The sequence below is a fragment of the Patiria miniata genome, unplaced genomic scaffold, assembly GCF_015706575.1.
Source record: "Patiria miniata isolate m_02_andy unplaced genomic scaffold, ASM1570657v1 HiC_scaffold_7, whole genome shotgun sequence".
NCBI lineage: Eukaryota > Metazoa > Echinodermata > Asteroidea > Valvatida > Asterinidae > Patiria > Patiria miniata.
This window is the reverse complement of record NW_024037074.1, coordinates 20271170-20298005: the sequence shown is the minus strand read 5'-3', so window position 1 is coordinate 20298005 and position 26836 is coordinate 20271170. Positions and strand designations below refer to the sequence as shown.

Genomic DNA, 26836 nt, shown 5'->3' with positions numbered 1-26836 from the left:
AACACTTCCATAATGTATTTGTCTGTAGTAAAATGCTTCCGTTTTCGAATTAAATTAAGTTTCTATTGCACTTCCGGTAACACCGGAAGTGAAGGTCAAGCAGTTTGTGTGCCCGGGAATAAGAAATGTTGCTCAAGGCACCGTCTACAACCGCATGAAAAAATGAACACGATTCTCTATTTAGTTCAAGAGATATTAGGTCAAACTCTTTTGTCAAATCGTGCCATCAAATCACTTGTAATTTGATACCTGATTATGTCATGATGACGTTGCAAAATTTATAACATCTTCGTAACATGGTACAAGTTCATACTAGGTTTAATGATAATCAGGTAAACCATTCGGAAGAAATTCTGCTTTGTTTTAATTTCAGGCTAATTACTTCATTTTGATTTTACCTAACTTTGACCTTCTGGTAGACCCGGAAGTAAAGGTCAAGCAACATCACGTACACAACAAAAACTGTTTATCAATTAATGGTCTATCTGATTACAGAATACGAACATCATTGATTACTTTATTCAAGAGTTACAGGTGAAAGTATTTGGTCACTTTTTCAGATAAAATTGCTTGTAATTTGACACCCGATGACGTCATAATAACGTCAGAGTAATATGCACCACTTAGGATGAGGGTTGATATATAGTGAAAGGTACAAGTTCCTATCATTAAACGTTTAGGAGAAAACCCGCGGAAACGTGCTGTACGGGAAAAAAAGAAAGAAAGAAAGATTAATCATAACAACTCCAAAGACAAATGTGTGTTTTTACTTGCACCGTAAGTTTTACACCCTTGTAGAAACTACAAATTCTTAACTATGACATCTTAACTATCATACTGACGATATTGGGAGACCAAGAAAGGTCACCTTTCGGTCATATTCTCGACTTCTGCAGGCCCGGCAGCATCTGCCTGCATTTGTACTTAGTAATTAGCTGTAAAATGCCGATATTTTTCATTTTCATATTCCAGGTAAAGCCTTCAATTTCAACATTTTTTTTTGGCTGCTGGTTAAACGTCGTGCATCAAAGGATACGATCCCAGTGAAAGTTTGTCATTTTTTAGGATACACGCCTTGCAAAATATAACTTAAAGGCCAGTGCGCAGAAATAGGAGCGCGTAGCTTTAGGAGATCTGACGATACCCTCCGTATTAACAGAGGGTACCGTAGTTCAACGCTCCACTCAGTAGAGCTAGCTTTAAAAGTACAGTCACCCTCTTCATAGCGATCCAGCCTTTCTATTCTAGGACGCCTACTTTTTATGTAATTTCCAGGTTCATTTGCACATGTTTGCGTATCTAAATTCCAAAATCGAAAAGATCACACTCGTATATTTGCTGTCAGTACTTGTAAAGTTGTTGTTATTTTCCAACGCGAAAACTACGACTAATTTGTCAATTTAGTATTGGCCGCCATCTTGTTTTGATCTCAGCTTCACGTGAACAAGATATGGTGGCCAACACTAAACTGACAAACTTGAATTTTTTGCGTTAAAAAAAACCTCTTGAACTGATTTTAACTTTAATTTGTACATGTATGCTGAAGATGTTCCTTTTCGCTATTTCTACCATATAGGCCTAAATCTACTTCCGATGTTCAAAAACCTATAATTTGTTGATGCTGGTTTGACGAACGCTACCGCTGTTGATGCCATTTGACACTTGTTGACGCACTTTAGGCCAGTGGATATGTGAGAAAATTGGGCATTTTTCATAAAAGCGTGAAACTTGGATGGCACAGATGTTTATATTCATGTTTTAGATATGGAGCCGTCGCAAATTAATTCTTTTTGGGACGTGTCAGCCTTTATAAAGGGGGGGGGGGGGAGGGCTCATCATGCCCGCAGTGAAAAGGGTTGTTCCCACTAACATCAAAGAAGGAAACTTCACAAAGATATAGGGCTAATTATTGATTGTAAGTGTTTTCCAGATTGAGCCACCACAAAAGCCCCTTTTTTGGGGGGTGTGACGGCCATTTAAAAAAAAGGGGGTATTGTTGATGTTCCCTAATAGTATAGGCTGTTATGTACTTTTGCATTTTTTTTTGCTAAAGAAGGAATTTTTGTCATATTTGGATAGAGTTTACCTTCCTAAGCCAGAAATCCATTGGTAACATTTTTTTCCATCTACCATGTGGGGCCATCTTGGATTTCAAAATGGCCGCCATTACGAACCTAATGTGTATCATAACTTCGGACCTGATTGTCATATGAAGTCCATTTTTATGGCACACCCTATGTTTTTAATACCAAGGAACCTGCATAAATCATTGTTGATGGGATAATCCAAATGGATGGCAGCCATCTTGGATATTTCAAAATGGCCACCATTTAGTACCTACATGTAATTTGTATCATAACTTCGGACCTGATTGTCATATGAAGTCCATTTTGGTGGCAAACCCCATGTTTTTGATGCAAAGGAACCCAAGTAAATCATTGTTGATGAGGTACTCCCAATGGATGGCAGCCATCTTGGATATTTCAAAATGGCCGCCATTTAGTACCTAATTTGTATCATAACTTCGGACCTGATTGTCATATGAAGTCCATTTTGGTGGCAAACCCCATGTTTTTGATACCAAGGAATCCAAGTAAATCATTGTTGATGGGGTACTCCCAATGGATGGCAGCCATCTTGGATATTCCAAAATGGCCGCCATTTAGTACCTAATTTGTATCATAATGAAGTTACTAGCGGGATGCCGCGCTTCGCGCGGCACCCGCTAGATGGGTGGAGTTGACTGTTTCGTAATAATGACTGTATACAATGAAATCTCGATAATTTAAACTCCAATAACTCCAAACAACTGTTAAGTCAAATAAAGAATCTGACCCTCTGCTGCACGCGAGCCTATTTGGACTCGCCATTAGTCTCGCCTAAGTTGTATTTGCGTTTAGCAACGTGCGCGCACATAACATTTCCTGCGGAGATTGTGCGAGGGTCCAGGACATATTGTCAATATAGGGGAAGGGGCTAGCTAGGGTGAAGGGTGCTAGTTGGAACGCCCAATTTCCGTAAAACCCGTCAACCGTGTCACCAATATTTCCGGGGATGGGGAGAAATATTTCCAGGGATGGGGAGAAATGGTTTTTGTTATAGAGGGGAGATGGTGACATTGAAATTGTTGATATTGTGGGGTTTATGTTTGTGCTGGGATTCATACCGTTTAAATGTTGTTTTAAATTGCGCGCCAATTAGGAAGGTCTTGCTGTCAACAGTTGAATGAAATTAAGTATTTATTGCCGACCGATTGTCTCATGCGATGTCTCATTATATAAAGCTCATAAATAATGTTGTGCAGGAATATTGTCCAGTCAATTTGAACATTGAATTTTCAAGGTGCCAAACCATTAAGGACGTATACACCAACTGTACAAATAGGTAATTTAGATGAAACGCGGTTTGATCTTGGCCTATACAACGTCGTATCCATCGTTCTCACTACAGAGGAGAGGAGGGGGCAGCCAGTGGGGGTGGGGGTTGAATATTGTGTGGGCGTCGCCAGGATTTTTTCTAGAGGGGGCAAAACATATTTTTGCCCAAAAAATGCCTGTTTTTCTCAACACATTCTCGATTTATCAGTTTCAGAGGGGGGCAGGGACATTTTGCGCCCCCCCCCCAACCCATTAAATTCACACCACTATGACTTCACGCCCCCCCTTTTTTTTTTTGCTTTTATGGAGTGCCCCCCCCCCCCCTTCGCGACGCCCATGCCTATTTATGTTACACCTGTGAATGGTCACTTATATTTCCGGGGAAGTGGGCAACAATTTATATTTGTTATGGTGAAGGGGGTGTTTCTTATTAAAGTAGAAGTTAATGTCATTATAGCAGTTGGTGTTTTTATTATGGTGATGGGGTTGTACAGCAAAGTATTGTAACACGTTTATTTGCAGAAGAGAGTAAAACTAAAAGAAAGGACATATTGGAGCACTTCATAATTATGTCAAGCACCACATGTTAAATGTATTTATTATAAAACTGTGAAAATGAAATCAGGTATACACGAATTTTTTTTAGTAATAATGTATTTGCATTCATTACTGTACAGGGTAGTACTTCGACAAAACTCCGGGGATATAATTGTAGTCAGTTTTCGGAGCAATTTTCGCAAGGGACGTCGGTCCAGGCTTGTTAACCATAGGCACAAACATTCTATGAAAGACTTTCAAGCAAGACGGCCAAAGGTTATTATGCAATTGCAGTTTTTTGTGTTAAAAGCTGTAATCATAAATAATGACAGTGGCATTGTAAGTTACAGGACAACATTTTTTTAATGAGTGTTGGTGAAAACTCATGAGAAATGGAGGGGTATGCGATCATGAATATTTTGTTGTGAAATCTTAAGAGTGATTATGTAATTTGGTAATCAAAGACATTGTTTTGTTATCAAATAAGTTTGCCAGGATCGACACAGTCTGCTTGGCCAGTAATTATCGGGTAAGCATTCCATCATTACTCCTGGGTACAACTAAGCCAAGAATATAATTTTTAAAAAAGGATGGACATAAAACAGCAGAAAAGAGTGATTTTTTTCATGACTTCTAAAAATAAAATATGATTTTATCTCAGCAGAACAGCAGAGACACTGAACAGTCATCAATGTATTACTTTCCTCTTTATCCTGCTTGGGTTCATGTCTGTTGTCGAGTCATTTGATTTTCTGCCAGAGTGTATTCTCTAAGATCCACTATTCTAACTGTGTTGGTTTCAGGTTTTAGTCTTCGCCTGTATTTTTTGGTTTTTGGCCTGAGGTTTGAACTTGATCACGTCTTTAATTTTGATTTGAGGGTTTCTTTATTAAGTTGGTTATTGGTCTTTGATTTGCAGTAAATTAATTTTGTTTTGCCTATGAGTATGAAAGTCATTTCTTTAAAGGAAGTTTTGAGTATGATTTGCCGTGTTCTAAGATTACCACAAAGATTTAATTTGCATCATTTGTATGGAATGAATGTACATTTCATGGCCTATTTACAAATGCAGCCTTTTTTTTCTAGCTAGTAGGCCTATAGGCCTAGGCCTAAAACAAACTAAGCAAAATCCAAAAACAAACTACAAACAAAGCCCAATTGTAAAATCAAAAGTTGGCAAAGTTCTACAAACATGTTCGGGTACATGTTCCAAGTGAGGCCTGTATTTACGGAGGTCATGCAGTAAATTGGCCACATTAAGCCTAGCTAAGTAAACCCACGGCCAAACTCTCGATGTCCGAGGCCTCCCCCCGTACGTACATTCGTACAACCCTCCCCGTACTACCACCAGACTACGCCATCATTGGACACTCACAAACTCACACTTTTCACAAACAACAATGCTTCTCATTGCCAGTGGCGTTCGAAAGAATACCACTTTTCACAAACAACAATATATATCATAAATGAGACTTACCGTTCAAAGAGAAAACTGGAGCAAGGAACAGATACATCAACCATGTCAACAACGCTGTGCTGAAGAAATGTGTGGCAAGTTGCATGCGCTGCATGCTCATAACGAACGTATACGTGGCACGTCAATTATCCGGCCCATACGCTGCATGCTCTCATAACGAACGTACTTGGCCATACGCAAGATGGCCGGCGCGGCCGGCTCAATGGGGAAGGGAATTATGGGAAATAGGGTGGGAAATAGCCGGGCCCCGCTCCCCATCCCCCGCAGCCAACGGGCGCGATGGGGACGGGAGACCGGTCGGGAAAATGGCAGCGCCCCCGAATCATTTTCGTGATTGTAGTATAGATGATACAAATTAGGTACAAAATGGTCGCCATTTCGAACCTAATGTGTATCATAACTTCGGACCTGATTGTCATATGAAGTCCATTTTGGTGGCAAACCCTATGTTTTTAATACCAAGGAACCCACATAAATCATTGTTGATGGGATACTCATAATGGATGGCAGCCATCTTGGATATTTCAAAATGGCCGCCATCTAGGGTTTCATTCAAATAATAACGTTGCACCTGAATGTGGTATGAAGTCCATTTTGGTGGCAAACGTCATATTTTTGATACCTAGGAACCCAAGTAAATCATTGTTGACGGAGTACTCCCAATGGATGGCAGCCATCTTGGATATTGTGGTGGCACACCCCATAAATTTGATACCAAGGAATCTACACATTGTTACCCTGATGGAAGGCAGGTTTCTCTGGGAAGAATGTTTCAAACCACTTGGAACAATACTTGGAGTGTTATTACCTCATTATGATCAACAGCACGATAATAATGACTGCTGGATATGATTGGACTGACTGTTACCTGACTGTACAGATCAGAAGCAACCCATGCAGACTTGGTCTAAACCACTGTGTTCAACCGTTTTTCCCAGGCACCTGATAGCACTGAAATTGAGTCAAATACTTACCTCGAGTCAATTCGAGTTATGAATATTTGAAAACCACATAACAGAGACAAGAGGGAAAGTCATTAGTATCACTAACAGTTAACAAGAAGTGAAACTTCGATCTTATCAAGGCTATCTGGTTTGGCTTCGGGTCTTGATTTTATTTCGCTGATACGCTGACATCAAAACCAAATTGCAATATACAAAACTATTTCTGATTATTTAAAAAGTCGGTATGTTTCTGTTTATTTTTTAAAAGGAGGGCATCAATTTAGCCGGCGTTTGAATCCAAGAACTTCATAAGAAACCGCCCAAAGCCAATGATGAAACAACAAATTGGAAAAAAATCCATTGATAGTATTTTGTGCGTTCCATAATGATGATATGATGTGGTATGGGAGTCTGTGACACGTGGACATTACAAGCGGCCGCTGTAACTGTATTCGCAAAGCGGCATGAACATAAATGTTGCACTGTACGTCATTGCAATTATTTTTCGCAAACTTTTGCTTTTATTTTTGAGACTCGAGCCTAATTATCCTTCGCTTGAGTCGATTCGAGTCTTCTGATGAGGACTCGAGTCGAGTCGATTCATTTGCTCGCCGTGACTTGAGTCCAGTCATTTACCCTTGAGTCGAGTAGAGTCACCAAAAGTTGTGACTCTGCTTTCATATCTAGCCTAGCCACGACAGGACCAGGGTTGTCTGGGCATGTGATGCAGTTGATGCAGAGAGCCACTTACGAACAAAAAGAAACCCAGGCATACAAACAACCTGAAGTGGACTTACTAATTACTAACTATAGACAGCATTCACACATACTTGTAGTGGAGCGGCATAGCCCCAATAATACCAAGAATTGTGCAATCTGTGATACAATTATGAATTAAACTACGCATGTTGGTTTTTCATGCCTTGAATAACATTTTTATGCCCCGCGGCGAAGCCGAAGGGGCATACTGTTTCCGCCTTGTCCTTCCGTGGGTGGGTGGGTGGGTGGGTGGGTGGGTGGGTGGGTGTGTGTGTCCGGACAAATCTTGTCAGCACGATAACTTGAGAAATACTTAACATATGAACTTCAAATTTGGTCTGTGTATTGTTCTTGGTAATCCTAAGAGGCCTATTGCATTTGGGGCCGAAAGGTCAAGGGTCAAGGTCACAGTGGCTGAAACAATAGAAATTTTGTCAGCGCGATAACTTGAGAAATACTTTACATATGAACTTCAAATTTGGTTTGTGGATTGTCCTTGGCAATCCTGAGAAGCCTTTTGCATTTGGGGCCGAAAGGTCAAGGGTCAAGGTCACAGTGGCTAAAACAAAAGAAATTTTGTCAGCGTGATAACTTGAGATATACTTTACATATGAACTTCAAATTTGGTTTGTGGATTGTCCTTGGCAATCCTAAGAAGCCTATTGCATTTGGGGCCGAAAGGTCAAGGGTCAAGGTCACAGTGGCTAAAACAAAAGAAATTTTGTCAGCGCGATAACTTGAGAAATACTTTACATATGAATTTCAAATTTGGTTTGTGTATTGTTCTTGGTAATCCTAAGAAGCCTATTGCATTTGGGGCCGAAAGGTCAAGGGTCAAGGTCACAGTGGCTGAAACAATAGAAATTTTGTCAGCGCGATAACTTGAGAAATACTTTACATATGAACTTCAAATTTGGTTTGTGGATTGTCCTTGGTAATCCTAAGAAGCCTTTTGCATTTGGGGCCAAAAGGTCAAGGGTCAAGGTAACAGTGGCTAAAACAATCGAAATCTTGTATTTATTCTGAGATCATAGGGATTAGGGATTAATTCATATAAAACCTACAGAAGACACTAATGCTGTCAATGAACATTCCATGTGGCCAAGGTACATGTAAGTTGATGTTAAAAGAGTGGTGTTATGTCATGGGAACAGTCACGGTTGCGGGGCATTTGTGTTTGTAAACACACCTGACTTGTTTAAATATAAGAGGCATTTCATATTTGACTTCTGGTGACCTTTGAGAGTCAATAACCTTTAACAATTATTCTTCAAAGCTTCACTTTACTATGTCCCAAGTCTACGTCATAGGTCTTCATGCAATGCAATTAATGATCAGATTTGGGAACAACTCATGTCTGACCTTCAGTGACCTTTGAAAGTCCAATAACCTTCGTAAACCTTATTTATAGCCATTTGTAAGGTTTACTATTTAAACCCCAACTTTTTCACGATCTAAGTCTAAATTTTATGCTATTTAAAGAAAATATTCATATATACATGTAAGACAATTCATATTTAACCTCTGGTTACCTTTCGAGAGGTCATGACCTATCTTTAGATATTTATGAAATTATCTCGGGTACATGCCACTTTTTTCATGATGTGAGGGCATCATATCTGACGTCTGATACCTTGGAGAGGTCAACGAACTTTGTATACCTTTTTTGTCGATATCTATCATATTTATTCCATAGTCATGTATTGAATTCAGACCCCATGCACAAACAATTTTGAGGTGACCGCTGAACTCAATTTTCTTTTCTTTTTTAATTAATGGCAGACTCAACATGCCCCAATTGGAATGCAATGGAATATATATATATACAAATGTCAAGCAGTATTCATTATTGTGTTCTTATTACACTCTGTTAAATCCAGATGGACCTAAGTAACCACATTTTTAACCTTTTTACAGAGTGTGATGCTTTTCCAATGTACCTCTTATATTCTTAAAGCAGGAAAATGGAGATCAGAAGTCATGACAAAATTGTCTTTGGGTCTGAATCATTACACACTATAGAAGTAATGAAAAGTGGCATTTGGAAGATTATATAAATAGCGGCAATTAGGGTATACAAAGTTCATTAGGAAAAGATGTTGCATCTTGACATCAATTTTTTTCATAATATATCATTTCCAATTTTGTTAAGAAAATACTTTAAAAACTTTCTTGACTCTCCATAGACTATGTACACAACCGCTGAAGTGGCATGTCGATTCTACATTCTTCCCCTTCATTGACCCTTCACAAAGGTCACCAGGGGTCAGATATGAAATGCCTCCATTTCTCAAAAATTATCGTCAAGGCATGAAAACGTGACATGCCAAGTAATTAACCACAAAGTGCACAATTCTGTCACTATGCCTCTCTACTATTGCCAATAATTAACAATCCAGTCCAGGAATGGTCAACACTTGTCACCGTGCTATAGAGACCCTTTAAAAACTGAACTACAAAATGGCGCTCGTTCTGAAATATCCAAGATGGCTGCCATCCATCGGGGATACCTCATCAATAATGTATTCTTTAGATTCCTTGGTATCAAATTAATGGGGTTTGCCACCAAAATGGACTTCATACGAACGTTCAGGTGCAACGTAAGTTATTATTAAAATGAAATCCAAGATGGCGGTTATTTTTAAGTGTCCAAGATGGCTGCCATCCATTGGGACTACCCCGTCAAATTTGATTTACTTGGGTTCCTTGCTATCGAAAACATAGGGTTTGCCGCGAATGGACTTCATATGACAATCAGGTCCGAAGTTATGATACAAATTATGTCCGAAATGGCGGCCATTTTGAAATATCCAAGATGGCTGCCATCCATTGGGAGTACCCCATCAACAATGATTTACTTGGATTCCTTGGTATCAAAAACATGGGGTTTGCCACCAAAATGGACTTCATGTGACAGTCAGGTCCGAAGTTATGATACAAATTAGGTACTAAATGGCGGCCATTTTGAAATATCCAAGATGGCTGCCATCCATTGGGAGTACCCCATCAACAATGATTTACATGGGTTCCTTGGTATCAAAAACATGGGGTTTGCCACCAAAATGGACTTCATGTGACAGTCAGGTCCGAAGTTATGATACAAATTAGGTCAGAAATGGACGCCATTTTGAAATCCAAGATGGCCGCCACATGGTAGATGGAAAAATATGTTACCAATGGATTTCTGGCTGAGGAAGGTAAACTCTATCCAAAAATGACAAAAATTCCTTCTTTAGCAAAAAAAAATGCAAAGGTCAGAAATACGACATAATATACTATACTATAACGTGTCGCGACCATTGAAGCCCCTGTCACACTTGTCCGAATCGTCACTCCGTTCATGTTCCGAGTAAAACATTGTGGATTCGGGTGTTTAATCGGTTTGAACTGAACTCAAACGGATTTCCCTTGGTTTTCCTAGGTTTTCCAACGCTATATACTCGTGTACGTTCGGTGATGCACTGAGGAACTCGGAGAAATTATTGAACCTGTTTAATAATTTCTCCGAATTGTCGCGGCAACCTCAATACGGACAGTATCCGGTTTACACACGGAATATGCACGGAATGCACGGAATACACACTGTACTCATTAGTTGCCATTCGTTGCAATGCGGAATAGGTATGGAAGAGTACGGAACAGGCCTCCGATTCCGATCGATAACCGTATGTATTCAGAGTTCATTCCGAACCCACACCATTGTAATGCCGATCAAAAAACGGACGCACCGACTTTGATGTCACTTTATCCGATGATATACCGCATTACCACGATGTAATACCGCATATTAAACGAACATATACATTGTACCATATACTTGTATATAACGATCATATAACGAAAAAATTCTGGTTCAGAGGGAGATCCAGGGACGACAAAATTGCTATAAAAGCGGGCGGCTTTGGAGCACCTCGTCAGTCCAGATCCAGGAACCTTCGTGGTCACATCTCTGCCCATCATCAACCTCAACTCCTGCACAGAGATGAATCTGGACCCAGCCGTGCAAGACCAAGCACTGGCTGTCATCAGGCATCAATATCAACTGATGAATTTGTACCTGGATGCTCAGAGATGAATGGAAAATGAGAGAAGAAGGAGAAGAGGGAGAAGATACTGGGTCCGTGACTGGATCTCCCGAAGACCTCAACTTGGGGTGTATGACAGGCTTATGGTTGAGCTGCGAGCGGAGGACCCGTGTTCATTCAACAATTTTCTCCGTCTGTCTCCCTCCCCCTCTTTGATGAGCTCCTAGATAGACTTTCACCAAGGTTGGAGAAAGAACAGACCTTCCTGAGGACACCACTGACACCAGGCTTGAAGCTGGCCCTATCCCTTCGTCACTTCGCCTCAGGTCACACGTACTCCTCCATGAAGTTTTCATGGAGGGTACCCCACAACACCATCTCAGTTGTAGTGCTTGAGGTCTGCCAAGCCATCATTGATGAATTCCTGGATGAGCTCATGACCTGCCCTACTACCCCCCAGGGCTGGCAGGAGGTCGCTGACCGCTTCCTGCAGAGATGGAACTTCCCCCACACGTGTGGAGCTGTGGATGGCAAGCATCTGGCGTGTCGCTGCCCCCCTTATTCAGGCTCTACGTACTTTAACTACAAGGGGTTCTACTCCATCCTGCTGTTTGCCCTGGTTGATGCTGACTATAAGTTTTTGTGGGCAGATCTCAGTGGCAAGGGAGTAGCCTCCGATGCGCAAGTGTACAATGACAGTGAGCTGAAGCAATGCATCGATGATGGCACCATCGGCTTCCCTGATCCTGAGCCACTCCCCAATGACACTGAGGATGTGCCATACTTCCTGGTAGGGGATGATGCCTTTGCTCTCCGAGCCAGTCTGATGAAGCCATTCAGCGGAAGGGGACTTGCTCGTGACGAGCGTCTGTTCAACTACCAGCTGCTGTAGGACCTGGTTGGACTGCTGGAGGCTGGCATGGAGGTCCTCCATGCTCAAGGCAGCATCCGTCTTTCTCTTCTTCTGGGGAGCTGAGGAGACAGACGTGGGGGTCTCGTGGGGGGTGCCTGCTTCCTTAGCCTCGGCTGCGCCATGGTCCTCCAGCTGCTGCTCCACCTCCTCCAGTGTCTCACCGGCAAGGGTCAAATTGGCAATGATCTGCAAATACATAAAATTGAAGAAACCATAAGTATAACATGTCAAGATGTGATGTGATGTTATGTATAGGTCTTGATCTGCAAAATTTTGGCACTGATCTGCAAAGATAAAACATTAACACGTCCAGATGTGATTTGAAGTGGAATTTACAACAATTTAGTCAGTGATAAAATTTACTCATTGACTAATTTACTCATTTACTCATTGAAAAATTTCATTGATTATAATTCCATAATTTTGACTCATGGGTCTGACAGAGGCGCCCTTGTGTCGCACGATCCTCTCGAGGAACTTGCAGCGGCTCTCAATCCACTGCTGTCGCTCGGTCAGCACAGGGGCAGCCTGTCCACTCTTCTTCCGGTGCATCTTCGTGAACTGATCCTTGATTCCTTGCCACCAGCCCTGCAGCACTTGGGTCGTCTTCCCCATCTCCCTGGCTATCTCATCCCACCGCGCCGCCTTCTTGTCTGTCCTCCAGAAGTCCGTCAGCTTGGAGTTCCAGAGGATCTCTGTCTCTTCTATCCACTCCACCAGCCTCTTTTCCTCTTCCTCCGTCATCACGTAGGATTTCTTCTTCCTGACAGCAGGCTGAACCACTGCCTCCTCGTCGGCCTCTTCAGGATCTTTGGGCTGAGGGGTAGGGGACCTGGGGGAGCCTTCTTGGCTGGAGGCACTGGCGGGGCTGCCGGACCTGGAGGTGTCGGGTGCTCTGGCATGTCCACGTCCACGTCCACGACCACGGCCTCGACGGCTGCCTGGAACATCAGCGGGGACCACCATGGACTCCTCGGGGGCTTCAGTGTGCTTGGGGCGTCCACGAGTGCTGGCCTGGCCCTTGCTCTTGCTCTCCACCATCTTGGAAAATCGAGAAAAAGAGTGTCACAGTTTGTAGTGCACGTTGAAAAGTCTTGAAGCGTTGTGAGAGAAGGTGCCGGGTGCGCACCTTTTTATAGCCGTCCCACCCTCGGTTGCCGTTTGGTGCGCTGCCGGTACATGTTCGGAATACAAAAGGAATGGCCGGAATACGCTCAGAATGCGATCGGAATAGTTCGGAGTGCATGCGGAATAGTCCGATATTGCGTCACTTTTGACCGGTAGACGTTCGGTGAACAATTCGGTGCATATTCTTCGCAACCGGAGACGAACGGAATATAAACGGAATGTTCGGAAAGCGGTCGGTCTTGAGATCAATGAATTTTTCAAAGTTTGGCATGTCCGGTGATGATCGGAGAGGTTCTGAATATAGACGGATTGCAATCGGAATAGCAGCTTATTAGATCTAGAATAAGACCGGACTATGATCGGTGTATTTTCATTTCTGGCTGGTTTTTTTACATTTTTCTCCGAACGTGTCCGAATTAATAATATTTCAGATCGGTTTATGAACAGAATTATAGATTCGGACAAGTGTGACAGGGGCTTAACGTGGCGCATTTTGCTTTTTCGCCTGTAGTGCCTAGAGCAAAAATTTTAATTGAAATTGCATAGAAAATGAAATTTCATCAAGTTCTAAGCACTCCCGTTCATAAATCGCAAGTTTTTCTACCTGTTACAAAATTAGAAGAAAAATGTATTTAGGCATGATTTTCTGATTTTATTTCGGAGTGCACATTGAACCCTTTAAAAATTCCCCTCAAAAATAAGAAAATAATTTTCTGACAATCTCTTTAATGTTAATTTGGAATTTTCCAAAATTTATTCAAGTGCACCACGCTTAGGGAACACTCAGTCAATTTTGTGCCCAATTTCTGGATGCCACCCTTTTTAAATTTCGGATTAAATTTCATGACAACGAGATTGTTCACAGATGTTAAATAGCAAGCATTATTAAGGTAAAAGTATCAGTGTTTCACTGAATGAATTTGAAGTTTGTCAACAAAGAAGTTTGGCAAGTCGGGGTAAATGTCGAAGTGCGCCACGTTAGGAAGTACCACTATAATTAATATGCCCATCTTTGGTGTTTTCAAAAATGGAAAACTAGAGATCTATGTCTGTTTGGAACAGAACATAGGGCTTTTCCGCATTATGTTGTTTTTTTTTTATCAATAACAGGTCCCAGACTATGCATGTACAATGTTTTCAAGAATAATTTAGCATAAAGCATCTGTGAAATATATATTCTTCCAAAAGAAATAAATCCATATAAAATCAGACGTGTCGGACTACCTTCGTAAGCAATTTTGACTCATTCGGACTGATAGTTTTCTCAATATGAGACTTTTAAAAAAATGCGTCTTTATGATAGCACCACATGCCCTACGATGACATCATCTTGATTACACTTGTCAATGCTAATTTTTGCATTGCGGTCTTGGTTTGTACTAAGGTTGAAGTCAATCCAATGAAAGGAAGTGTTAAATTTTGGAAGCAGAATGAAATTGTAAATATGAAAAAAATCATTAAAAAATCAACCAATGACGTCATGGTGACCTTTTTTTTCAGAATTTGCATACTAGTAGCATTATCTAGCTATCCACCAAGGTTTATGGCAATCGGACATTCCCTTATATGTGTTTTTAAAAATTGCATTTTTGATGACGTCATGATGACGTCACACATTTTTCAAAATTTTGTACATATACCTATTACCTAGCAAACATTATACAAAAAGAATTTTGCTTGTTGCGTTCCTGAGACATGGCTCAAAGGTCCAAAAATTCAAAAAATCATATTAAATCACACGATAACGTCATGACGTCGTCTCAGTTTTTCCTATAACACATCCCGGCCTATCTACATACCAAGTTTCAGCCCAATCGGTCTCACAGTTCTGTAGATATAGCACTTCAAAATATGCACGTTTTTGATGACGTCATGTGACCCATCATGACGTAATCATGACATCACTCTTCGGGACACAAGTTTGCTATAAGGACTATGATTATGCTTAATTTGAATGATGTAGACAAAGAGTAATGCCAAAAGTGGCACTGAGAAAAAAACGTGTACAAAGTCTATGGGATTTAGGCGACAAAAAGAAATTAAAAAAAACTAGAGATCTATGTCTGTTTGCAACAGACCATAGGGCTTTTCCGCATTATGCATTTTGTTTTTATCAATAACACGTCCCAGACTATGCATGTACAACGTTTCAAATTATACGGTACAAGAATTTTTTAATTGAGCATGTAGCGTCTGTGAGATATATTATCATCAAAAAGAAATAAATCCATATTAAATCGGACGTATCGGCCTACCTTCATACGCAATTTTTAATTATTCGGACTGATAGTTTTCTCAATATGAAAAATGCACCTTTATGATGACGTCACATGCCTTATGATGACGTCATCTTGATAACACTTTTCAATGCACATTTTCAATGCCCCTGTAGCACCCCCCTGGATCCGCCAATGGACTATGCTTACTTTGAATGATGTATGACAAAGATTAATGCCAAAAGTGGCACTGAGAAAAAAACGTCTGCAAAGTCTATGGGATTTAGGCAAGAAGAAGAAGAAGAAGACTTTGACTTTTCAAATTAAAACTTTATTTCAATTGAAAACATATCCAAAAAAAAATATATACAAAGTAACAAATACAATTACAAAGAAAAGGGTAGTAAACTACATTGATAAAAAAATTACAATGTTCCCAACAACACAATAATCTTCGTAAAGCAAAAGTAGCTCTTAGTGAAAAAAAAACCAAAGGTAATGGAAAAGTAAGAAACTTTAAGAAAGTATCATTGTTATTGAAGAAAAACCAAGTAATCGGCAGACAGAACAACAACAGGGCAAGACACAAAATCCAAGCGACAAAAATGTCGGCAACACGCCACGCCGACGCGGCTCACCTATTGTCTGTATACTACTGCCAAACCAGCAAACCACGGCGACGAAACCGCGCACCAACACCCCACCCGAACTCGCACCCCAACCCCCCCCCCCCACCCCGCCCGCCAGCCACTCAACCCCCTCCGCCCCCCTGCAAACAAAAATCATTTTAGACGGAAAAAACACATAATGTGAACATACTGACAGAAAAGAAATCCGTAGAAAGGAATTATGAGGGAGGGTTAAGAAGGGGAAGGAAAAGAATGGATGGGAAGGAGAGCCACCGGCGTCTCAGGAGTAGGGGGAGGGGGTAGGAATAGGGGAATAGGAGGATACTGGTAGGTTCACATCAACCATGTCAATTTGCCATATTTATCAATGATGAAGAGAACTGCATGAAGGGGCCATTTTGTGTGAAAGCCGTTGATGTCGTAACATAATTGAAAATAGGTATATTCAAGGAGGATTTTATGTTTGAGACGGTGTTGCCAAATGGCGAGGAGATCAGAAGAACGGCAGGTGCGATATAGCCAATAGATGACATTTTTTAGGCTGATGATGAAAAAATCGGTGAGACGTACGACCTCACCGCTTTGGCTCCTAGTACGCGGAATCAGGGCCCAGTAGATGTCAAAGTTCAAGTCCAGATCGGGAAGAAGGGATAGGATGGTGTGAAGGAAGCAGGGTGGCCATTTTAGCCGATTTTTGGCTAACTTTGACAGAATTTTTGTTAAAAAACGAGTTTGACCGAAAATTTGACAGAATGGATTTTTTTGGCAGATTTCTGGCAGAATTCTGCAAAAATGGTTATTTGACAGAAAAACAGCAAATTTGAACAAAAAAGAGTACATTTTGTATAAAAAGCTTCAATCCTTTCAAACAAACCCTTGCATAATGGGACAGGTTAGCTGGTCTAGGTGCTGAGGTTCACTGGGAAATGAACTTCGTCCTGGCCGGATCTGCGTTTTGCCCAAAATTTACCAATAATTTCGCAACATCTTTATGTGACTAGATTGTTTATTATGTAATTTGAATCTTAATTAAGGCAATACTACCAATCTGCATGTGATTTTAAGTGTTTATAGTGTATTTCGAGTAATTCTGGGGATTTGGCAGATTTTTGATAAATCTGACAGATTTTTGATGTGCATTTAGCAGAATTTGGCTCTGACCTTACGATCACCCTGGAAGGAAGTTGAGTGCTGGTTGAACAGAAGGACAGATGACGAAAAGGTGTTGTATTGTGCCTCTCTCTCTGCACCAAATGCAGGAAGATGGAATGTCCGGATTCAGGTGATGAAGTACGGGCAGAGAAGGAAGGACATTGTGTAGAAGCTTGAACTGAACATCTCCTTCCTTTTTTGATGACGGTAGTTTGTAAATGGAATTCCACTGGATTTTGGACGAGGCTTCTAGAAATCCGAGGTTTACCATGGAGATAGAACTGCAGAGGGTGCGTGAAGATGAGCATTGAAGATAGCATACATTGTGCTTGATGGTGCGGAGAGTCCGTTTGCAGAGGGGGGCAGTGTGAACTCGATGGGTGAGTCCAGGCGGGGAGGGACGTCGTGAACTTTGCCGATGTTTGGTTGAAGGCCGTCCTCTCTGAAGATCTCCGGGAAAGAGGATACGAGGGCGTAATGAACCTGGATGAGATGAAGGTGCAAAATTCGTTCAGAAGGCGGACGTAGGGCTAGCGGGAATGGTAGATCTCCTGGGTTGAGCCAGTGTCTGGTGTTCGCGTTGAGAAGATGGCTCACCAGCCTGATTCCGGGCACCGAAAGCCGGTCGGCGAGGTTGGTGTCACTTTCGAAGGTGTTGCCTAAAATAGGACTTACATGTATGAGGGGTAAGTTGAGGACATGGTTGACGGAATTGGTGGGTGTTTCGATACGATATGGGGGGGGGGTTGCTTTTCCGTAACCTCTTTGCAGGAAAGACTTTGATTTTCTTCACATTTTTCTCCAGATTTTCCTTCTTGTTCAATCCCAAATCCCATTTACTTTGTACATCATGTTTTTTGGGTGGCACATTAGACATTTAGCAAGTTCAGATCTTGATCAAACTTAACACAGGTAAAGACCATAAAGTAAAGATGGTCCCAAAAATGGACGTCATGATGACATCATCACGTGTCATGTGATGTCATCTTAAAGGTGTCATTTTCAAAGTCCTACCGGTATATCTTCAGAACACCAATTCCCATCATATGGAAACTTTGTAATGTAGTCAGCGATGTGTTATAGATGAAACTTGAGATGACGTCACAATGACATCATCATGTGATTTTATATAGATTTAGAAGTTGTGAAGTTTATTGCTGAATCTGACATGTAAATGGCTAAATTTAAAAAAAAAATTGTTAGTAGGTGATATTTGTGTGCTAAAATTTCAAATGATGTGTGATGACTTTGTTATGTGATCAAAAATGATATTTCTAAAACATATTAGGGAATACCTGATCACCTTGAAAACTGTTGGTTAGTTTTATGCACTTTTTAAAATGACGTTGGGATGATGTCACATTTAATTGTTGTCAAAGTTTTAAAGTTTTAATTGTGAAATTTGTAAAGTAAGTCTTATCTATGGAACTACATGTACATACATGTACAAGACTTTAAAAACCACAACTATGGTCATTAAACTTTGTTCATCCACAAAATTGAACGGTCATAGGACTGCAGTGGACAAATAGCTTAACATTTTGAGAAAAAAAACTCTCTATCAAAGGATCTGAAATACAGACAAAGAAATAACGTTTTAGATTAAAGTACATTATTAAGTTAAGTAATTTATAATTATTAAAGTAATTTGGGAATTATTAACACTGTTTTCCTAATTTATAAATCCAAGAATATTTTCTGTAAACACATTAGTTATTGAAAGAGTTTTTACCATGTTGCCCAATAAGAAGAATTTTTCGAAATGGCAACTATGCAAGAAAAAGAATATTTATAACAGTGCAATTTAATTCCGAGAATAAATATGAATTATTCACCAAATAGTGTTACAAAATAATGAAGTTAGCCACGTATGCATGCTCGAAAAACAATTTTCTGAGTGATAGCACTTTAAACAAAACCGATATTATAGGGAAAATGGGAAAGTCTATTTCAAATAATAAATGTGAACATGAATTATAGCAACACTAAGATTAAGTTAAAGTTTGCGTGTTCTTGTGTTGCAAAAATGTACAAATAGCTTTGTTTCAAAGGGAAAATGCAGATTCGGGAAAATACAATAAATGTTAACACTGTTTTCCAAAAGTTATTGATTTCTTAAATACAAATGTTGTGATCGCAAATAAAAATTTCCGGCAGTGTCTGCTTTTACGGCCTTAAATCTGGCAGTATACAGAGACATAGAAAAGTCCAGATTGTGGCATAAAAAGATTGTGGCATAAAAAGACTGCGGCATAAAAGTTAAAAAACACACTGCCCATGTATTTTATATTCAAGGGTCTTTACTCACCACCTGGGCTGATCTATGTTGATGCCTTCCTCTTTCTGTGATTGATGTTGAAATCAATGAAGCAGCAGCAAAATTGTAGAAAAACTGCAATGCCGGGTATAAAATTGTTACGCTGGTGTTGATGCAACGAAATGTTGGATTGAAATCAATGATATTATTGCAGCTTGCCCTACAGGAAAACTATGGAAATGCCTGGAATGCCAGCTATCCAACATAAAACAGCGCTGTGGAATACAAAGCTCGCTACGCCCTTTGCATAGTTTAAATGCAGTGCGCTATTCTTGGTGGCAGGCGCTGTGCTAAAAAAGTTTAGTTGGCCGCCAGAGGGCACTAGGGCTAGGCAAATTAATCTGCATGATCGCAACACTCATGGCTGACATGATGATGACATGACATGCACGAAGTTCACAAAAGTTATGACATGTATGATGGAGTATAGTAGGGAACCTGTTCGGTAAAAGTAAGTTTGAAAATTCAACCTGGTTACAATTATGGAGGACACAAATGAAAATAAAGGTGGAATCATGATATGCAACAACAAGATATGCAGCAACATTGTGCATCAGCCAGTGCCTTTGGTGCCCATTCCATAAGCATCCTAAAATGGCTCCCATCATCCTCATGAGTTGGTGACACTGATAAGCTAATAAGTCAAGAGCTGAAACAGTCTGCAGCAGATAACAACTCAAAAGCTTTTAGTTATTATTTAAGTTTCTGTTCAGAATGCTTACAATTTACTTTCTGAGCGTAGCACAGGCTGGTTGAAATAAATGAGATGTACTTTGTAAGTTTGTATAAACTTCTAAAACTGTGCCCCATTATTGGCTTTGAATTAAAATTGTACAAGCACCAGATTTTGTGATGCTCCTTTTTATTTTTAATTTGATTATTTTTGGCTTTTTTATAGGAGTAAGTGGAACATGGATAGATATGAAGAGTCTCAAGATGTCGATATAACCATTCTTCCAGAGAATGAGCAGCCAAGACATACTTCGGATTGTAGTGACATTTTACCTAACTTCCAGTTGTTGGATGGACGTGGAGCTGTACAGAACAGCACCGACAGCACTGACAGAACCATTGAAGGGTTTGTGGCTCTCAAAATAACTTACGACCATGTCTTCAGAAAACAGCGAGAAAAGACTAGGCTGTTGCAACAAAAGAACCAACAACTTGCTACTGAGATTCAGCTGCTAAAGAAAGAGAGGAAAGATTCAAGGTACCATTCAGCGGTGAGACATTTTACCTAGTATATTTGATATTATACGTACATATACTGACCGTTTATGAGTGCTTTGGAAGAACAATTTCATGAGATGGCGGATGGAATGGTCCATTCCACAAGGGATATAATATGTAAGAGACAAGTGTCTGAATTGCACAAATATGAAACATTCATTATTGTTTATAAATACAACACCGTGTTGGCAACGCAACTGAACAGTTGCTTCATTCCCAACATCACTGTCATGGACACCACGTAGCCGTCCATCTTGGCTATGGTGACAGCACATGTGCACAAACGGCACAACGTGCCCTCGAGCTTAGTGTACAAAGTGAATACCGGTTACCAACGCACTGTATTTATAAAAAGTGATTTCTTAGAAGATAGATATTCGTCATTGATTTAGTCATGATTTTTCTTTTTAAATTTAATTCTTGAAATTTTCATTCAAGGTCTCCTATTTAATTGAAGCTCACGTGATAATTTTGACTAATATTTTGTAAAGGATTCCATTCGTACACGAAACGTTTTAGGCTTAGGTTAAAATACGTGTACTGCATGCACGCACCAACTCGGTATTCTAAGATGCAATACATTGTACATACATGTGCAGTGCATACATGTGCACATTTATTCAGTGTAGGATGCCCCATGTCTTGACAACCATGTGCCATCCGTTACACGTACACGGTAAAATTAACATGTTTGTAACGAATGCAAATTATACTCAGACTCACTAATTAATGAAACCAAGGACATTATTATTTGTGTGTCTTACCACAGCTTCAAGATATTTATTGAAACTTTTGTTGCCAGGTACCAAATTTGGTTAGGCAAGCTGGCATCACGAATATGGGCTACCAGACCCAAGCATATCAACCACACAATCAATGGACACCCAGGTACAATGGGCCACCCGGCCCAAACGTATCAACCATGGACACCCAGGTCCAATGGGCTACCAGGCCCAAGCATATCAACCACACAATCAATGGACACCCAGGTCCAATGGGCTACCAGGCCCAAGCATATCAGGCGCGGATCCAGGGGGGGGCCGCGGGGGCACGTGCCCCCCGTCAAATTTGAGTCAAAAAAAGAAAAAGGAATAGAAGGGGGGAAAAGAGGGGAGGTGAGGGAAGGAGGAGGTAACCTCCTTACAAAAATACCGGCGCCGATATTAAACATGAGCCTGCAAACATTGCGTACTCGACTCGAGAAGCTTCAAAATAAACCGCGATCCCATAGTACGTACCCCGTGCGTACGTACGTACGTACGTATTACCTGCATATACCGTTATTAAATGCGATTCATACGAACGTACACGATTTATTCTCAACGAACATGCAGCTTTATGTGCGCGACAAACACACGTTGCGCAGTGCTCTTTGGACCACACCATTGGTCAAGGGTGTGTTTTAGTAAGAACAATTTGCCAGCAGTTCCACGCGCTTTTGAATTACAAATTATACTTTTTTTAAGGAGTCCAAACATGCCCTTGTTTTAAATTGACTTCTTCAACGTCACGTCATCATATTAGTTTCGTAAAGACTTTATTCGAGAAACGATGTAAAACCCTGAAAAAAATTGAAACACCCCTGAAGGTCATGGATCCATCCATAAAACGTTTTTTTAACGAAGAAAGTTGAGATCCAAAAGTTGGGTTTTGACGTTACTACGCGTTGCAGAAAATACAAATCTGAAAAGTTTGGTACATAAAAGAGATCTGTTTGTCTGTCTGGAGGACAAAAACAATCAGCAGTTTTGGCCCAAAGGCAAGTTTTAGCACTCGAGACATGCTCTTGCAAGCTAGACAGAAAGCAAGTGTGTTGCTTTTTGAATTGCAAGCGGGATATTAAATTTGATCGTAGTTCGCCGGTGGCGACGTGGGCCGGCATCCGTGCCGGACCGGGAGGTATACACCTATTCCCGATGTCTATTTCTCAACGTTATCATCAACAATTATTTACTGTAATTGTTTTTACATAACTAAATGACGAATCCACCTTCAAAATTGTAAAATGCGGAAATTGCAATCATGGCGCCGAAAGACCCGATGTCTATTATAATTGTAAAGACCAGACGCAGTGTCTCACACAATTTGTCTTGCTGCGCCGCCGATCTGCCGATGGTTTATTTACAAATACATGCACGTGCAATAGGCCCTATTCTTGAAATTGAAACTTGACTGAATTAAAAGAACATTTCTTTAAAATGTTTGGGCATTTTACATTATGCAAAAAAAAAGAGGTAGAAACTTGGATGACCGTATGATTAATTTCTGTAGTCATGAGATAAAACTGAGCTGTGAAGTTACAATGCAGGCTAATTGCTCCTCTGTTTTAGTTTGATTAAATTACACTAATTTTAAACTTGAATTCAATTAACATGTTCAGGTGGTTTCTACTTGTTGATAAACTGAAAATTTCAACTTGAAACAAAACATTAGAAAGCATCCTTACACCAGTTTACAAACTAAGTTTTTACAATTCCTTTTTCAAAAATATAATGCACGAAGACACATGCAGACGAAAATACATGGTATCAAGTGAAGAACAGAAGAAACTGAGAAGGCTTGCAAAAGCAAGATTATATTTTAATCAATGAAAAAATCTTATAATCTTAAAACAATTTACTCAAATAACTCCGGATAAGAGGGGCCAGGAATTGCCTCAGATTGCACCACAGAGCATCTAGAATCCAAAATTTCCCGGGGCCCTTAAGCGGGCCCCGGACCCCACGCCGAAAGATGATCGCGCTCCGCATTGGTCTTCGGAAAGATGCCCTATACTCATCCTTGCAAGATACAATTCCTTTTCAAAAATAAGCACGGAAGTTACTATGAAGACGAAAATGTTTGGTTATACAAGTGAAGAACAGAAGAAACTGAAAAGGCTTGTAAACGCAAGAGTATATTATAAACCAATGAAAAACATCCTTATAATCTTAAAATGTTTTGCTCAAATAACTCAGGGGGAAAGGGGCCAGGAATCCCCTCAGAATACACCACAGAGTATCTAGAATTCTAGAAAGGCGTAAGAAAGGCGTGATCCGCCCTCGCATTAGTCCTCCGAGCAAATGCCACAACGCACCGTTGCAACAGTTTACAAAACTAAGTCAATACAATTCCTTTTCCAAAATAAAAAGCAAGAAAATATAAATACGTAAAATGGTTTTCGACTTCAAGCACACAGTAACTTAAAAATTGTAAAAGTAAGAGTATGTTTTGAAAAAATCCTTAAAATCTTTAACACTTTTGCTCAACTAATTCAGGGGAAAGGAGCCAGGAATCGCCTCAGATTGCACCACAGAGCATCTATAATCCAAAATTTCCCGGGGCCCTTAAGCGGGCCCCGGACCCCACGCCGTAAGGGCTTCGCGCTTCGCGCTCGCATTAGTTCTCGGAGCAAATAATTTCGCTCCAACAGTGTGCCCCCCGTCTAAAATAATCCTGGATCCGCGCCTGCATATCAACCACACAATCAATGGACACCCAGGTCCAATGGGCTACCAGGCCCAAGCATATCAACCACACAATCAATGGACACCCAGGTCCAATGGGCTACCAGGCCCAAGCATATCAACCACACAATCAATGGACACCCAGGTCCAATGGGCTACCAGGCCCAAGCATATCAACCACACAATCAATGGACACCCAGGTCCAATGGGCTACCAGGCCCAAACATATCAACCACACAATCAATGGACACCCAGGTCCAATGGGCTACCAGACCCAAGCATATCAACCACACAATCAATGGACACCCAGGTCCAATGGGCCACCCGGCCCAAACATATCAACCATGGACACCCAGGTCCAATGGGCTACCAGGCCCAAGCATATCAACCACACAATCAATGGACACCCAGGTCCAATGGGCTACCAGGCCCAAGCATATCAACCACACAATCAATGGACACCCAGGTCCAATGGGCCACCCGGCCCAAACATATCAACCATGGACACCCAGGTCCAATGGGCTACCAGGCCCAAGCATATCAACCACACAATCAATGGACACCCAGGTCCAATGGGCTACCAGGCCTAAACATATCAACCACACAATCAATGGACACCCAGGTCCAATGGGCTACCAGGCCCAAGCATATCAACCACACAATCAATGGACACCCAGGTCCAATGGGCTACCTGGCCTAAACATATCAACCACACAATCAATGGACACCCAGGTCCAATGGGCTACCAGGCCCAAACATATCAACCACACAATCAATGGACACCCAGGTCCAATGGGCTACCTGGCCCAAGCATATCAACCACACAATCAATGGACACCCAGGTCCAATGGGCCACCCGGCCCAAGCATATCAACCACACAATCAATGGACACCCAGGTCCAATGGGCTACCAGGCCCAAGCATATCAACCACACAATCAATGGACACCCAGGTCCAATGGAGGCCGCCCGACAGTCCAAAGGTCCGATAGTCCGAAGGTTCTTTAGTCCGTAGGTTCTTTAGTCCGAAGGTTCGATAGTCCAAATGCACAAAATTTCCATAAGAGGGGGTTCGTTAGTCCGAAAATGAAATAAGGTTTGTTAATCCAAATATTTGATGCAATAGTCCGAAGGTTCATTAATCCGAAGGTTCATTTGTCTGAAGGTTCATTTATCAGAAGGTTCGATAGTCCGAATTTAGAATAATGTTAATCAGTCCGAAGGTTCAATAGTCCGAAACGAAAATAAGGTTCAATAGTCCGAAGGTTCATTATTCCGAATTGACAATAAGGTTCGATAGTCCGAAAAGACTATAGGGTCCGATAGTCCGAATCGACAAAAAGGTCCGATAGTCCGAATCGACAATAAGGTCCGATAGTCTGAATCAACTGTAAGGTCCGATAGTCCGAAGTGTCATACTGACGAACCGTGTTGCCCATTCGGACTATCGAACCTCATTCTCAATTCGGACTATCTAACCTTATTGTCAATTCGGACTATCGAACCCTACCATATATTCGGACTATCGAACCTTATCATCTATTCGGACTATTCGAACCTTCGGATTTTAACCTTATTCTATTTTCGGACTAATGGGCCCTTCGGACTATCGAACCTTCGGATTATCGAACCTTCGGACTATTGAGCCTTCGGACCAACGAACCTTCGGACTAATGACCCTTCGGACTAAAGAACCTTCGGACTATCGAACCTTCGGACTATCGGGCTTTATCCGGTCCAATGGGCTACCTGGCCCAAACATATCAACCACACAGTCAATGGACACCCAGGTCCAATGGGCTACCAGGCCCAAACATATCAACCACACAATCAATGGACACCCAGGTCCAATGGGCTACCAGGCTCAAACATATCAACCACACAATCAATGGACACCCAGGTCCAATGGGCTACCAGGCTCAAACATATCAACCACACAATCAATGAACACGCAGGTCCAATGTACATGTACCGGTACATCAATTACCATTTGGCACCCAGGCCAATCATTAATGAACGGGCACCCAGGCCCAGGAGTACATTGTAATCACGCCAGAACCAAATTATCTGGATAACATTTTGGGGACAGCTATGGTTGTGCTATGGAAGATTCAGCACAGCACAACCAACCCCCATGGGTACATAAGAAGGAGTGGCTGACCCCTTACAAAGTTCATATCCGACTGTATTATAACACACATCAATATCAGTAACAATATCAAATGTTGACAATAACCTTAACAATAATGATACATGTCCAATCATGTATACATTAGGAGATGCTTGTCTCCGAATCCTGTTAAAACGCCACACGTATAAAGCACACCCCAACAGGAAGAAGAAAAGCCACCACAAAACAGCAATCTATTTCAACTATTCAACAAAGTTGATTTTTCAATTAAAATCACTCGTTAATGAAACGCTTCCTGCCCATGGAAGCCTGAGCTATTGTCCCCGAAGCAAAAAGCATGGGTAAACTGACCAACCAAACAATTTGGGGTAATAATAATAATAATAGTGGGTATTTATAAAACACACATATCTGAGCACTGCATCATTATTTCCCCTGCTCATTGGGCCCATGAAAAATTCCAAATATCTCAGCTCCCTGGGGAATATACAGCTCCATGCTGCCATACAGCAACTTGGTGTCCTCCATCAGGACAAGAATATGGCTGGCATTTTTG

General features: G+C 41.1%; 1 long non-coding RNA gene across 1 annotated transcript in view; it reads left to right on the top strand.

The window, feature by feature from the left end:
• LOC119744845 overlaps nt 1-20588 on the top strand; it is a 29253-nt gene extending 8665 nt beyond the window's left edge. The window contains exon 2 of the long non-coding RNA XR_005273595.1: nt 20373-20588. This is a non-coding gene — a long non-coding RNA (uncharacterized LOC119744845). The remainder of the gene's footprint in view (nt 1-20372) is intronic.
• Nucleotides 20589-26836: the final 6248 nt, after the last annotated feature.